At 42.8% G+C, this 13,452-nt stretch overlaps 1 protein-coding gene and 1 pseudogene across 1 annotated transcript in view; one reads left to right on the top strand and one right to left on the bottom strand.

The window, feature by feature from the left end:
• Window positions 1-13,452, bottom strand: part of NUDT3 (nudix hydrolase 3) — a 127,893-nt gene that overhangs the window by 85,499 nt on the left and 28,942 nt on the right. The window lies entirely within an intron of this gene.
• LOC119470218 lies at window positions 9,777-9,877 on the top strand (annotated as a pseudogene).

Below are 13,452 nucleotides of genomic sequence, written 5' to 3'. Positions count from 1 at the left end.
AATTGAACTCAGAAACTGTATGAGTGGTTTACACACACACACACACACACACACACACACACACACACACACACACACACACAAACACACAGATACCCCTTATAATTTCTGTAAGAATCAAGTTGAATTTATAGATTAATTTACAAGAATTAACATGATGTTGAACCTTCCTACTTAAGAGCATGGTACCTTTTCAAGTTTTCTCAATAACATTTAAAAAGTTTTATCTGCATAGACCTTATTCATGTCTTAAGCTTATTCTTTTTTGTTACTGTTATAATGGGTTCCTAACTCCATCCTATGGTTTATTATTTCAAAGGAGTCACAGAAAATTTTTACAGGTTAGTATTAAAATACTAATTTCAGACATAAGCACAATCAAGTGCTTATTATGAGGAATTTTTTAAAGTAAAGAAGAAATTTTTACTTTATACCAATGGATCGTAAACCACGATGGCCTGGCCAGATGCCCAGCTAAGAGCCATGAGATATGAAAGTCGTGCCTCACAGTGGGGCCAGGGCTAGGGCTGGGCAGAGGAGCAATAACCAGAGAGTAGACAGGACACAAACAGCTCTTCACAGATGTACTAATTCAAGTTTATCATTCTGGCAAAAATGAGAACGAAAAAAAAGAGCCAATCATATGGCGAGCCAGGAACAAAACATTAACTATATAGGAGAAAATTAAGATAGAAAGATAGTTGGAAGATCAGGCGTTATCACAAGAAATCATAGAAAAAGCTAGGTAACAACTGCATTCAGATTGAGAATTCTTGGCTAAGAGTTTCTGTACCTGAGACAACCCATTGCTCTAAGACTCACAGAATGAACAGACATAAATGTGGAGAGTCCACAGTGGACCAATATGTTTCAATTATTCCAACAATATAGCAAATTAATATAAATAATTTTTTTTTTTTGAAGACACATGGTCTCGCTTAGTCACCCAGGCTGCAGTGCAGTGGTGCGATTATGGCTCACTGCAGCCTCAGACTCCTGGGCTGAAGTGATCCTACCACCTCAGCCTCCAGAGTGGCTGAGATCAGTGGTACCAGCCACCACGCTACGCAATATAAATAAATCTCATATACTCAAAACACCTATTATAGGAATTGTAAGAAACTGATAACACTGGTTGCCTATGGGGAAAGAAAGTGAGTGCCTAAGTGACTAGGAAAGACAAGCATGGGAAGGAGAATTTCCACTGCATTCCACTTGTTCCTTTCAAATTCTGAATAATGTATTGACTATTCAAGAATAAACCTAAGCCAAATATGGTGGCTCACGCCTGTAATCCCAGCACTTTTGGAGGCTGAGGAAGGTGGATCAACTAAGGTCAGGAGTTTGAGATCAGCCTGGCCAACATCGTGAAACCCTGTCTCTAATAACAATACAGAAATTAACCAGGTGTGGTGGTGCATGCCTATAATCCCAACTACTTGGGAGGCTGAGGCAGGAGAATCACTTGAGCCTGGGAGGTGGAGGTTGCAGTGAGTCAAGACTGTGCCAATGCACTCCAGCCTGGGCATCAGAATGACACTGTCTGAAAATAAAATAAAATAAAATAAAATAAACTTAATTTTAAAACCCCCATTAAACATTATAAATGACCAAATGAAGAATTTTGAGCCTTCTACAAACCACATTTAAAAATATTATACCACTCAAATTCCTTACATCTAAAAATTTCTTCTATAAATGCCTCCTACAATGCAATGTCAGGAAAAAGCTATTTCTAGACTAATGAATACGTGTTCTTTCACCAGTCACTAAAAAGTCATTATCCTATCATATTTTCCTCTTTCTTTTAAATAGGTAACTTTTAAAAGAGCTAAATTTAGTGAACAACTGCCCATTCTTGGAAAATCTCCATCGATGTTTTAAAATCTTTAACTGACCTGTTTCATATACATTTAACGTAAGCTCTCGAAAATCCTTGTCTAAAGGAAATCAAAATTAAAAATTATAAGCTATTCTTTTTTTCTTTCTTTCTTTCTTTCTTTCTGTGTGACGGAGTTTCACTCTGTTGCCCAGGCTGGAGTGCAGTGGCGTGATCTCGGCTTACTGCAATCTCCACCTTCTGGGTTCATGCAGCTATTCTCCTGCCTCAGCCTCCTGAGTAGCTAGGACTACAGGCATGAATCACTACGCCAGTTCATTTTTTTTGTATTTTTAGTAGAGACTGTATTTCACCATGTTGGCCCAGCTGGTCTCGAACTCCTGACTTCAAATGATCCACGTGCCTCGGCCTCCCAAAATTCTGGGATTACAGGTGTTGAGCCACCAACTATTCTTATTCCCTTTTCTCTATGATGTTGGCTGTGGTTTGAAAGAAAAACAATCCTTTGTCAACCATTAAGAGACCAAAACAAAAAATGACTGCCCTACTCTGGAAAAAGCATCACTGATGAGCAATTAATGAGGTCTCTTTTTTTTGAGATGGAGTCTCACTAAGTTGCCCAGGCAGGAGTGCACTTGTGTGATCTCAGCTAACTGCGACCTCAGCCTCCCAGGTTCACGAGATTCTCCTGCCTCAGCTTCCCAAGTAGCTGGGATTACCAGCACCCATGACCATGCCCGGTTAATTTTTATGGATTTTTAGTAGAGATAGGGTTTTGCCATGTTCGCCAGGCTGGTTTCGAACTCCTGACCTCAGGTGATCTGCCCACCTTAGCCTCCCAAAGGGCTGGGATTACAGGCATGAACCACCACGTCCAGCCAATGTGACCACATTTTTATAGTGACTCTAAAACTTTTAAAACTTGACTCTACGTGTGTACCTATGCAACAATCTTGCATGTTCTTCACATGTACCCCAAAACCTAAAATGCAGTAAAAAAAAAATTAAATTAAAAAATAAAACCTGACTCTACATTTATCTTTTTCTTTTTTTTTTAATTTTTTTTTTCTAGTGAAAGTTTTGAAAGCATACATTTATCTTTCAACTGTACTTCAAAGCATTTGGAAAATGAAATAGGCTGACAACAAATGCCCAGTGAAGTATGTAGAAAACAAAGCCTTTTCATCCATGCAATTATAATGCTGTAAGTTGTCATTTAGTAACAGACTACCCTAATGGGAAAATGTTAAAGTGAATACTCCTAAAAATTACTGTGATCTTGCTGGACGCAGTGGCTCACACCTGTAATCTCAGCACTTTGGGAGGCTAGGGCGGGTGGATCACTTGAGGTCAGGAGTTCAAGACCAGCCTGGCCAACAAGGTAAAACCCAGTTTCTACTAGAAATACAAAAATTAGCCGGGCATGGTGGTGCGTGCCTGTAATAACAGCTACTCGGGAGGCTGAGGCAAAAGAATCACCTGAACCCAAGAGGCAGAGGATGCAGTGGGCCAAGATCACACCACTGCACTCCAGTCTGCGCGACAGAGTGAGACTCAAAACAACAACAAAACTAGCTTTTAAAACTTGAAGTGAAATACTCACAACATAAAATTAACCATTTTAAAGTGAACAATTCGGTGGCATTTAGTATTCACAATGTTGTAAAATCACCACCTGTATCTACTGCCAAAATACTTTAATATCCCCAAAATAAAACCTTATACCCATTTAGCAGTTATTCCCTGTCTCCACCCTCCCACTTTTTGGCAACCATCAATTTGTTCTATCTATGGATTTGCTTATTCTACATACGTCATATAAATGGAATCGTACACTAAATATGTGACCTTTTGTATCTTTCACTTAGCACATTTGAAAGGTTCATCCATATTGTTGCATGTATCAGTACCTCATTCCTTATAGCTGAATAACATTCCAATTTATGTATACACCATATGCCACAATGTGTTTATCCACTCTCTACTGATTAACATTTGGTTGTTTCTATCTTTTAGTTATTGTAAACAGTGCTGAACATTCCTCTACAAATGTCTGAGTACGAGCTTTTCAATCCCTTTAAGTACATACCTAAATAGGGCTGGGAAACTGCTGGGTCAAACATAATTCTATGTTTAAGTTTCTCAGGACCCACCAAACTTCCACAGCAGCTGAACCGTTATGAATTCCCACCAGTAATGTATGAAGTAGCCAATTTTTCTACATCCTCAATAACACTTGTGATTTTTCCATCCTAGTGGTTGTGACATGCTAAAACTAAGGCCGGGTGTGGTGGCTCATGACTGCAATCCCAGAACTTTGAGGCCAAGGTGGCAGATCACAAAGTCAGGAGTTCGAGACCAGCCTGGTCAAAATGGTGAAACCCTGTCTCTGCTAAAAACGTACAAAAATCAGCTGGGCGTGGTGGCAGGCACCGGTAGACCCAGCTACTTGGAAGGCTGAGGCAGGAGAATCGCTTGAACCTGGGAGGAGGAAGTTGCAATCAGCCAAGACTGCATCACTGCACTCCAGCCTGGGCAACAGAGCAAGACTTCATCTTAAAAAAAAAAAGAATATTTATACTTTGGAAGGCTGACGTGAGCAGATTGCTTGAGTCTCGGAGTTTGAGACCAGCCTGACAACATGGAAAAACCCCATCTCTACAAAAACTACAAAACTTTAGCCAGGCATAGTGGCACATGCCTGTAGTCCCACCCACTCAGGAGGCTGAGGAAGGAGAATCACCTGAGCCTGGGGGAGGTCGAGGCTGCAAGGCTGTAGTCAGTGGTAATTGTGTCACTGCAGGCCAACCTGGGAAACAGAGTGAGACCCTGTCTTTAAAAAAGGCCAGGTGCAGTGGCTCACGCCTGCAATCTCAGCACTTTGGGAGGTTAAGGCAGGTGGCTCACCTCAGGTCAGGAGTTCGAGACCAGCCTGGCCAACATGGTGAAACCCTATCTCCACTAAAAATACAAAAAGTAGCCGGGTGTGGTGGTGGGCACTTGTAATCCCAGGTACTCGGGAGGCTGAGGCAGAAGAATCACCCGAACCCAGGAAGCAGAGGTTGCAGTGAGCCAAGATCACCAAGATCGTGCCACTGGGTGACAAGAGTGAAGCTCCAACTCAAAAAAAAAGATTGTCTATAACAATTACTTAACTTTTGAAGGAAAGCAGAATGCCCATTTAGTAAGACTGGAAAATGTTACTCCTATTCTCTGTCCCTCCCTGATACACACATATGCAGAAAAAGTTCCAATAACTAGATTTCTTTTTTCCCATGGAAAGTAAGTTAAAATGTGCTAAATACCAAGAGAATGAGAAGTGCAAGCCATAGGATGGAAAAAAGTATTTTCAAAAGACTTATCTGATAAAGGATTTAACCAAAATATACAAAAGACATTTCAAATTCAACAATAAAAAACCCAATTAAAAAATGAGCGTAAGATGTGAACAGACACTTCACAAAGAAATATATACAGATGGGGCCAGGAGCAGTGGCTCACACTTGTAATCCCAGCACTTTGAAAGGCTGAGGCAGGAGGACTGCCTGAGGTCAGGGGTCTGACATCAGTCTGGGCAACACAGCAAGACCTCATATCTATAAAAAATTTTTAAAAATTAGCCAGTGTGGTGGTGTGTACCTGTAGTACCAGCTACTCAGGAGGCTGGGGTGGGAGGATCACTTGAGCCCAGGAGTTCAGTTACAGTGAGGTATGATCACACCACAGCACTCTAGTCTGGGTGACAGAGTAAGACCCTGTCTCCAAAAAATAACTTTCAAAAGAACATATACAAGCCAGGCATGGTGGTTCATGACTGTAATCCCAGCACTCTGGGAGGCTAAGGCAGGCGAAGGTCAGGGGTTCAAGACCAGCCTGACCAACATGGTGAAACCCCGTCTCTACTTAACAACACAAAAATTAGCCAGGCATGGTGGTGCATGCCTGTAATCCCAGCTACTTGGGAGGCTGAGGCAGGAGAACTGCTTGAACCCAGGAAGCAGCGGTTGCAGTGAGCCAAGAGTGCGCCATTGCACTCCAGCCTGGGCAACAGAGCAAGACTCCGTCTCAAAAAAAACAAAAAACAAAAAATAAAAAATAAGAGCATATGCAGACGGTAAATAAATATAAAAAGAGGTTCCACATCATATGTCACCAGGGAAATGCAAATGAAACAACAAGACAACACTACTTAACACCTATTAGAACAGACAAAATCCAGAACAGAGATCACCACCAAATGCTGGTGAGGATGTGGAGCAACAGAAATTCATTCACTCACAGGGGAGAATGCAAAATGGTACACAGCCACTTTGGAAGAGAGTTTGGCATTTTCTTAAAAAACTACATGTACTCTTACCCTATGATAACACAATCATACTTCTTGGTATTTACCCTAAAAAGTTAGAAACTTAAGTCATACAAAAACCTGCACAGGAATGTTTATAGCAGCTTTATTCATAACTGCCAAAATCTTGGAAGCAACCATGATGTCCTTCAGTAGGTGAATGGATAAATAAGGTGTGGTACACCACACAAAGCAGTATTACTCAGTACTCAATCAAGCCATGGAAGGAACTTTAAGGCATATTACTAACTGAAAGAAGCCAACCTGAAAAGGCCACATACTGTATGATTCCAACTAGATAACATTCTGGAAAAGGCAAAACTAGGGAGAGAGTAGATCAGTGGTTGTTGGGGGTGAGTGGAGAGGGTGCGATGAATAGGTACATGATTTTTTGGGCAGTGGAACTACTCTGTCTGATACTATAATGGTGGATACATTTCTCCAATCCATAGAAAATACATCAGCAAGAGAGAACTCTGATGTAAAGTACAAGTTTTGGGTGATAATCATGTGCCATGGTGGGCTCACCAATTAAAACAAATGTACCACAGTGTTCAGGATGCTGACAGTGGGGGAGATTGCCTGTGGAGGCAGGGGACAAATGGGAACTCTGTATTTTGTTTTGTTTTGTTTTTTTGAGATGAAGTCTTGCTCTCACCCAGGCTGGAGTGCAATGGCATGTTCACAGCTCACTGTGACCTCCGCCTCCCAGGTTCAACCAATTCTCCTGCCTCAGCCTCCCGAGTAGCTAGGACTACGGGTGCATGCCACCACGCCCAGCTAATTTTTTTTATTTTTAGTAGAGATGGGGTTTCACCATGTTAGTCAAGATGGTCTTGATCTCTTGACCTCATAATCCGCCCACCTCAGCCTCCCAAAAGTGCTGGGATTACAGGTGTGAGCCACCGTGCCCAGCTGGGAACTCTGTATTTTATAATCAATTTTGCTGTGAACCAAAAACTCCTCTAAAAAGTAAAGTCTATTTTTAAAAGTACTAAATAGGCTGGGCACTATGGCTCACACCTGTAATCCCAGCACTCTGGGAGGCTGAGGCAGGCAGATCACTTGAGGTCAGGAGTTTGAGACCAGCCTTGCCAACATGGTGAAACCCCGTCTCTACCAAAAATACAAAAATTAGCTGGGCGAGGTGGCAGCTACTGTAATCCCAGCTACTCAGGAAGCTAAGGCAAGAGAATCGCTTGAACCCAGAAGGCAGAGGGTGCAGTGAGCTGAGATCACGCCACTGTACTCTAGCCTGGGTGACAAAGCAAGATTCCATCTAAAAAAAAAAAGTACTAAATATACACATATATATATATAGACACAGGGAGAAGGAGAAACAAGGTCTTGTTCTGTACCCCAGGCTAGAGTGCAGTGGCATGATTATAGCTCACTGCCACTTCAGCCTCCTGAGTGGCTGGGACTACAGGAGCATGCCATCACATCTGGCTAATTTTCTTTATTTTTTTTTGTAGAGACGGAGTCTTGATATATTGCCCAGGCTGGTGTCAAACTTCTGGCCTTAAGAGATCCTCCTGCCTCAGCCTCCCAAAGCGCCGAGATTACAGGTATGAGCTAGTGAGCAAACCCCTAAAATATTTTTAAGTGGATTAAATAGATTTTTAAATTATATGCTAGATTACCTCAACAGATCATTAAAGGTTCAATCTAAACTCAAAAAATTATTAGTAACAAGCGATGCTCCTGCCTCAGCCTCCCAAGTAGCTGGGATTACAGGCGCCTACCACTATGCCCAGCTAATTTTTGCATTTTTAGTAAGAGACAGGGTTTCACCATATTGGCCAGGCTGGTCTCAAACTCCTGACCTCAAGTGATCCCCCCACCTCAGCCTCCCAAAGTGCTGGGATTACAGGCATGAGTCTCTGTGCCTAGCCCCAAGTTCTATTCATGTAAATATAACCTAAAAAAATTCTCACAATAACCCCAGAAATTAGATGGTATTAGTGGATGTATTTCTATTTTACACTTGAGGAAACTGGTTAAGAGGATAATTCAGGCCTGAACTCCAGATGTGACTCTAAAGCCATTATTTCCACTACACCACCTGTCTCCATTTGACTGCTGCAGCACTAGCTACCATGAACTAATGCCCATGATAGTCCTGAGAATTTGCATCCGAATAAATAACTTTTGGTAGCTTCAGTTCTAATATGGCGCATGGATTCTAACAACTTAGACTAGTAAAATGTGCTCAGAATATACAGCTAACGATTGGGCACAATACTCAAACGAGCAAGAACATGGTTTTCCCCTCTCCTTTGCTGGGTAACCAAAAGCTAACAGACATTCACAGCTGGTTTATGAACTGAGAGGCTACATAATATGCTAGCAGCCACACCAATAACGTTTATTGGGCTCTAGGCCCGCAGAGCTTGCAGTTCCTCCAGATTCATATCTCAACTCATGAAGAATAAAGGATTTCTTGGGTTCCTTCACAAGTTAACAAGTACTGACATTTAGTCACTTCCACTTGAGGCAAGTAACTATGCAAAAGAGATTGGCAGAAATGGTAAATAACCAAAGGTAAATAAAGGGCTTAACTGCTCATCCACCTCAGCACAGAAAAATAACTGAATTTTTATCCTAACTCATGAAGGGAAATAAGAAAAGCAGGCTTGTCAGTTAAGGTTAAGAAGCAAACTCAGCAGTTGTGAGAGATTAGAGTCTTGGCAGTGGCAAAGAGGGCCCAAAATAGATGTATTAAGCATGGGCTAGGTGACAGTTCTGATCAGCATGTATTTTTAGTAATTGCACATTTGTAACTTTCCCATGTCCAGTTCTTCATTAAGCTAGCCAGCCTTCTAACCAGGCGTGGTGGCTCACACCTGTAAATCCAGCACTTTAGGAGGCCGAGGTGGGTGGATCACTTGAGGTCAGGAGTTTGAGACTAGCCTGGCCAGCATGATGAAACCCCGTCTCTACTAAAAATACAAAAAAAAAATTAGATGAGTGTGGTGGTGCATGCCTGCAGTCCCAGCTACCTGGGAGGCTGTGAGGCAGAAGAATGGCTTGAACTTGGGAGACAAAGATTGCAATGAGCTGAGATCACGCCATTGCATTCCAGCCTGGGCGACAGAGCAAAAATTACTCCATCTCAAAAAATAACAACAACAAGCTAGCCAGTCTTCTGAAATGTCAGAAAAGTTCTGCCTACCCTCACAATCATCCTCACAATAGATAATTATAATCAGTGCCCAGCACTAATTTTTTTTCTTTCTTTTTTTTTTTTTTGAGATAGAATCTCGCTCTGTCACCCAGGCTGGAGTGTTTTGCCTTGTTGGCCAGGCTGGTCTCGAACTACTGACATCAGGTGATCCACCTGCCTCAGCCTCCCAAAGTGCTGGGATTACAGGAATCAGCCACCACGCTCAGCCCCAGCACTGATTTTGACGCTGCTTTCTCTGTAACCAGGCAGTTACAGTTTTCACTCCCACCATTCACTTTCATTCAGCCTACACCACTGCCTCTAGTCAACAGGAATTTCCTCCATGCTCCACATTTGATTTGTGGGTGGGTATGATAGTGGGCCTGCCTCAGGAAAGCAGACAGGAAATAAAGAAAAGAAAGCTGGTGCTTGCTTTGGCAGCACGAATACTAAATTGGAACCATACAGAGAAATTAGCATGGCCCCTGCAAAAGGATGACATGCAAATTCATGAACAGACACTTTTCAAAAGAAAACATATATGAGGCCAACAAGCATATGAAAAAATGCTCATCACCACGGGTCATCAGAGAAATGCAAATCAAAATTACATTGAAATACCATCTCATGCCAGTTGGAATGGTACTCATTAAAAAATCTGGAGACAACAGATGCTGGAGAGGATGTGGAGAAATAGGAACAGTTTTACATTGTTGTTGGTAGTGTAAAGTACTTCAACCATTGTGGAAGACAGTGTGGCGATTCCTCAAGGACCTAGAAATTGAAATTCCATTTGACCTAGCAACCCATTACTGGGTATATATCCAAAGGATTATAAATCGTTCTATTATAAAGACACATGCACATGTATGTTCACTGCAGCACTGTTTACAATAGCAAAGACTTGGAACCAACCCAAATGCCCATCGATGATAGACTGGACAGGGAAAATGTGGCATATATACACCATGGAATACTATACAGCCATAAAAAACGATGAGCTCATGTCCTTTGTAGGGACATGGATGAACCTGGAAACCATCATTCTCAGCAAACTGACACAAGAACAGAAAATCAAACACTGCATGTTCTCACTCATAGGCGGGTACTGAACAATGAGAACACATGGACACAGAGAGGGGAGCATCACACACTGAGGTCTGCTATGGGGGGACTCGGGGAGGGACAGTGGGAGGTAGGGAGTAGGGGAGAGATAACATGGGGAGAAATGCCAGATATAGGTGATGGGGATGGAGGTAGCAAACCACATTGCTATGCATGTACCTAGGCAACAATCCTGCATGTTCTTCACATGTACCCCAGAACCTAAAGTGCAATAAAATATATTAAAAAAAAAAAAAAAAGAAACCTGGTAGCTTACTGATTGTCTCCCAACGTCTGTTTCTCCTCTATTCCAGAGAAGCTAAACAAAGAAGCTGGTTGCTAACTAACTAGACTGTGTCAAGCTCTCAAGTAAGACTAAACCTGACCATGCCTTAGGTTAAGTAACAAATTTTTCTGCTGGTATTTTCTATTGCTGTCAAATTATTGTATTACAAGGGCTGTTTTTATGTAGCTCTGTTGGGCATTAAGAATGAAGAAACAGCCGGGCGCGGTGGCTCAAGCCTGTAATCCCAGCACTGTGAGAGGCCGAGGCGGGTGGATCACGAGGTCAAGAGATCGAGACCATCCTGGTCAACATGGTGAAACCCCGTCTCTACTAAAAATACAAAACATTAGCTGTGCATGGTGGCGCGTGCCTGTAATCCCAGCTACTCAGGAGGCTGAGGCAGGAGAATTGCCTGAACCCGGGAGGCGGAGGTTGCGGTGAGCCGAGATCGTGCCATTGCACTCCAGCCTGGGTAACAAGAGCAAAACTCTGTCTCAAAAAAAAAAAAAAAAAAAAAAAAAAAAAAAAAAAGAATGAAGAAACAGCCGGGCGCGGTGGCTCACACCTGTAATCCCAGTACTCGGGAGGCTGAGGAGGACAGATCACGAGGTCAGGAGTTCGAGACCAGCCTGGCCAATATGGTGAAACCCCATCTCTACTAAAAACACAAAAATTAGCTGGGTGTAGTGGCATAAACCTGTAGTCCTAGCTACTCAGGAGGCTGAGACAGAAGAATCCCTTAAACCTGAGAGGTGGAGACTGCAGTGAGCTGAAGCTGCACCACTGCATTCCAGCCTGGGTGACAGAGTGAGACTCTTGTCTCAAAAAAAAAAAAAAAAGAATGAAGAAACAAACAAACTTACTAAGGTTTTAACCTCATCTAGAAGCCAAGCCCATTTGTTATCTAGTATAAAAACTTATCATTTCCAATATATCCAACAGCAGCTCCAGCTGTTGTTTGCCTTCTGCAGAATTTTTTTTAATAAGTTAATTTTAAAAACACAAGTGCTACTGACAGTTTCTAAATCTAAACAATGGTCTGCGCCATGGCCTAGGATATGAAAAATAAATACATAAAACAAAACAAATCTAAACAATGGGAAGTCATACATAAACTTTCTCCATTCTTCGAGGCTCAACGAATACCCTATCTTTTGCCCAACCTTTACCTTGGTAAGTGAAGCTTTCCCTCCCATCATAAATCACAAACCCAGGCAGGGCCTAAGAACTGGCCATTTATGTATCACCAACAGCATCCAGCACAGCATCAGTGTATATGAAGTGCAACAAATACTTTTTTAAACAGAGTCTCACTCTATCGCCCAGGCTAGAGTGTAGTGACACAATCTTGGCTAACTGCAATCTCCGCCTCCTAGGTTCAAGCAGTTCTCCTGCCTCGGCCTCCCAAGTAGCTGGGACTACAGATGCATGCCGCCACGCTCGGCTAATTTTTTGTGTTTTAGTAGAGACAGGATTTCACTGTGTTGCCCAGGCTGGTCTCCTGAGCTCAGGCAATCTGCCTGCCTTGGCCTGCCAAAGTGTTGGAATTATAGGCGTGAGCCACCCCACCCAGCCAACCAATACTTATTAAAGGAATCAATCAGTAAAAGATTAGTGCATCCAGGGCATGGTGTTGACAAGTAATTTTCAGATTTTTTAAATTTCACAGACAAGTTTTTAAAATAAATTGGCCAGGCAAGGTGGCTCACACCTATAATCCCAGCACTTTGGGAGGTCAAGGTGGGTGGATCACCTGAAGTCAGGAGTTTCAGACCAGCCTGGCCAACATGGTGAAACTCTGTCTCTACTAAAAATACAAAAATTAGCCAGGAGTGGTGGCAGGCACCTGTAGTCCCAGTTCCTTAGGAGGCTGAGGCAGGAGAATCGCTAGAACCCAGGAGGCAGGGCTGCAGTAAGCCAAGATCGTGCCACTGTACTACAGCCTGGCAACAGAGACTCCATCTCATAAGTAAATGAGTAAGTAAGCAAGTAAGGTTCTGGGATATTATTTCGCCTTAAAAAGGAATGAGATTCTGACACGTTGCAACATGAATAAACTTTGAAGACCATGCTAAGTGAAATAAGCCAGTCACAAAAAGACAAAAATTATATGATTCCACTTACGTAAGATACATAGAGTAGTCAAATTCATTGAGATAGAAGGTAGAATGGGGGCACAGTGGCTCATGTCTGTATTCCCAGCTATACGAGAAGGCTGAGGCAGGAGGATCCCTCGAGGCCAGAAGTTTGAGACCAGCCTAGGCAACACAGCAAGACCTCATCTCTAAAAATAAATACAGGCTGGGCGCAGTGGCTCATGCCTGTATTCCCAGCACTTTGGGAGGGTAAGGCGGGTGGATCACTTGAGGTCAGGAGTTCAAGACCAGCCTGACCAACATGGTGAAATCCTGTCTCTACTAAAATACAAAAATTAGCTGGGCATGGTGGTAAGCACCTATAATCCCAGTTACTTGGGAGGCTGAGGCGGAAGAATTGCTTGAGCCCAGGGGGCAGAGGTTGCAATGAGCCGGGATCACACCACTGCACTACACCCTGGGAGCCAGAGCAAGACTCCATCTCAAAAATAAAAATATGAGGCCGGGCGCGGTGGCTCAAGCCTGTAATCCCAGCACTTTGGGAGGCCGAGGCGGGTGGATCACGAGGTCAAGAGATCGAGACCATCCTGGTCAACATGGTGAAACCCCGTCTCT

Source organism: Cebus imitator, unplaced genomic scaffold (genome assembly GCF_001604975.1).
Source record: "Cebus imitator isolate Cc_AM_T3 unplaced genomic scaffold, Cebus_imitator-1.0 Scaffold24, whole genome shotgun sequence".
Taxonomy (NCBI): domain Eukaryota; kingdom Metazoa; phylum Chordata; class Mammalia; order Primates; family Cebidae; genus Cebus; species Cebus imitator.
This window is presented reverse-complemented; position numbering and strand designations above follow the sequence as displayed.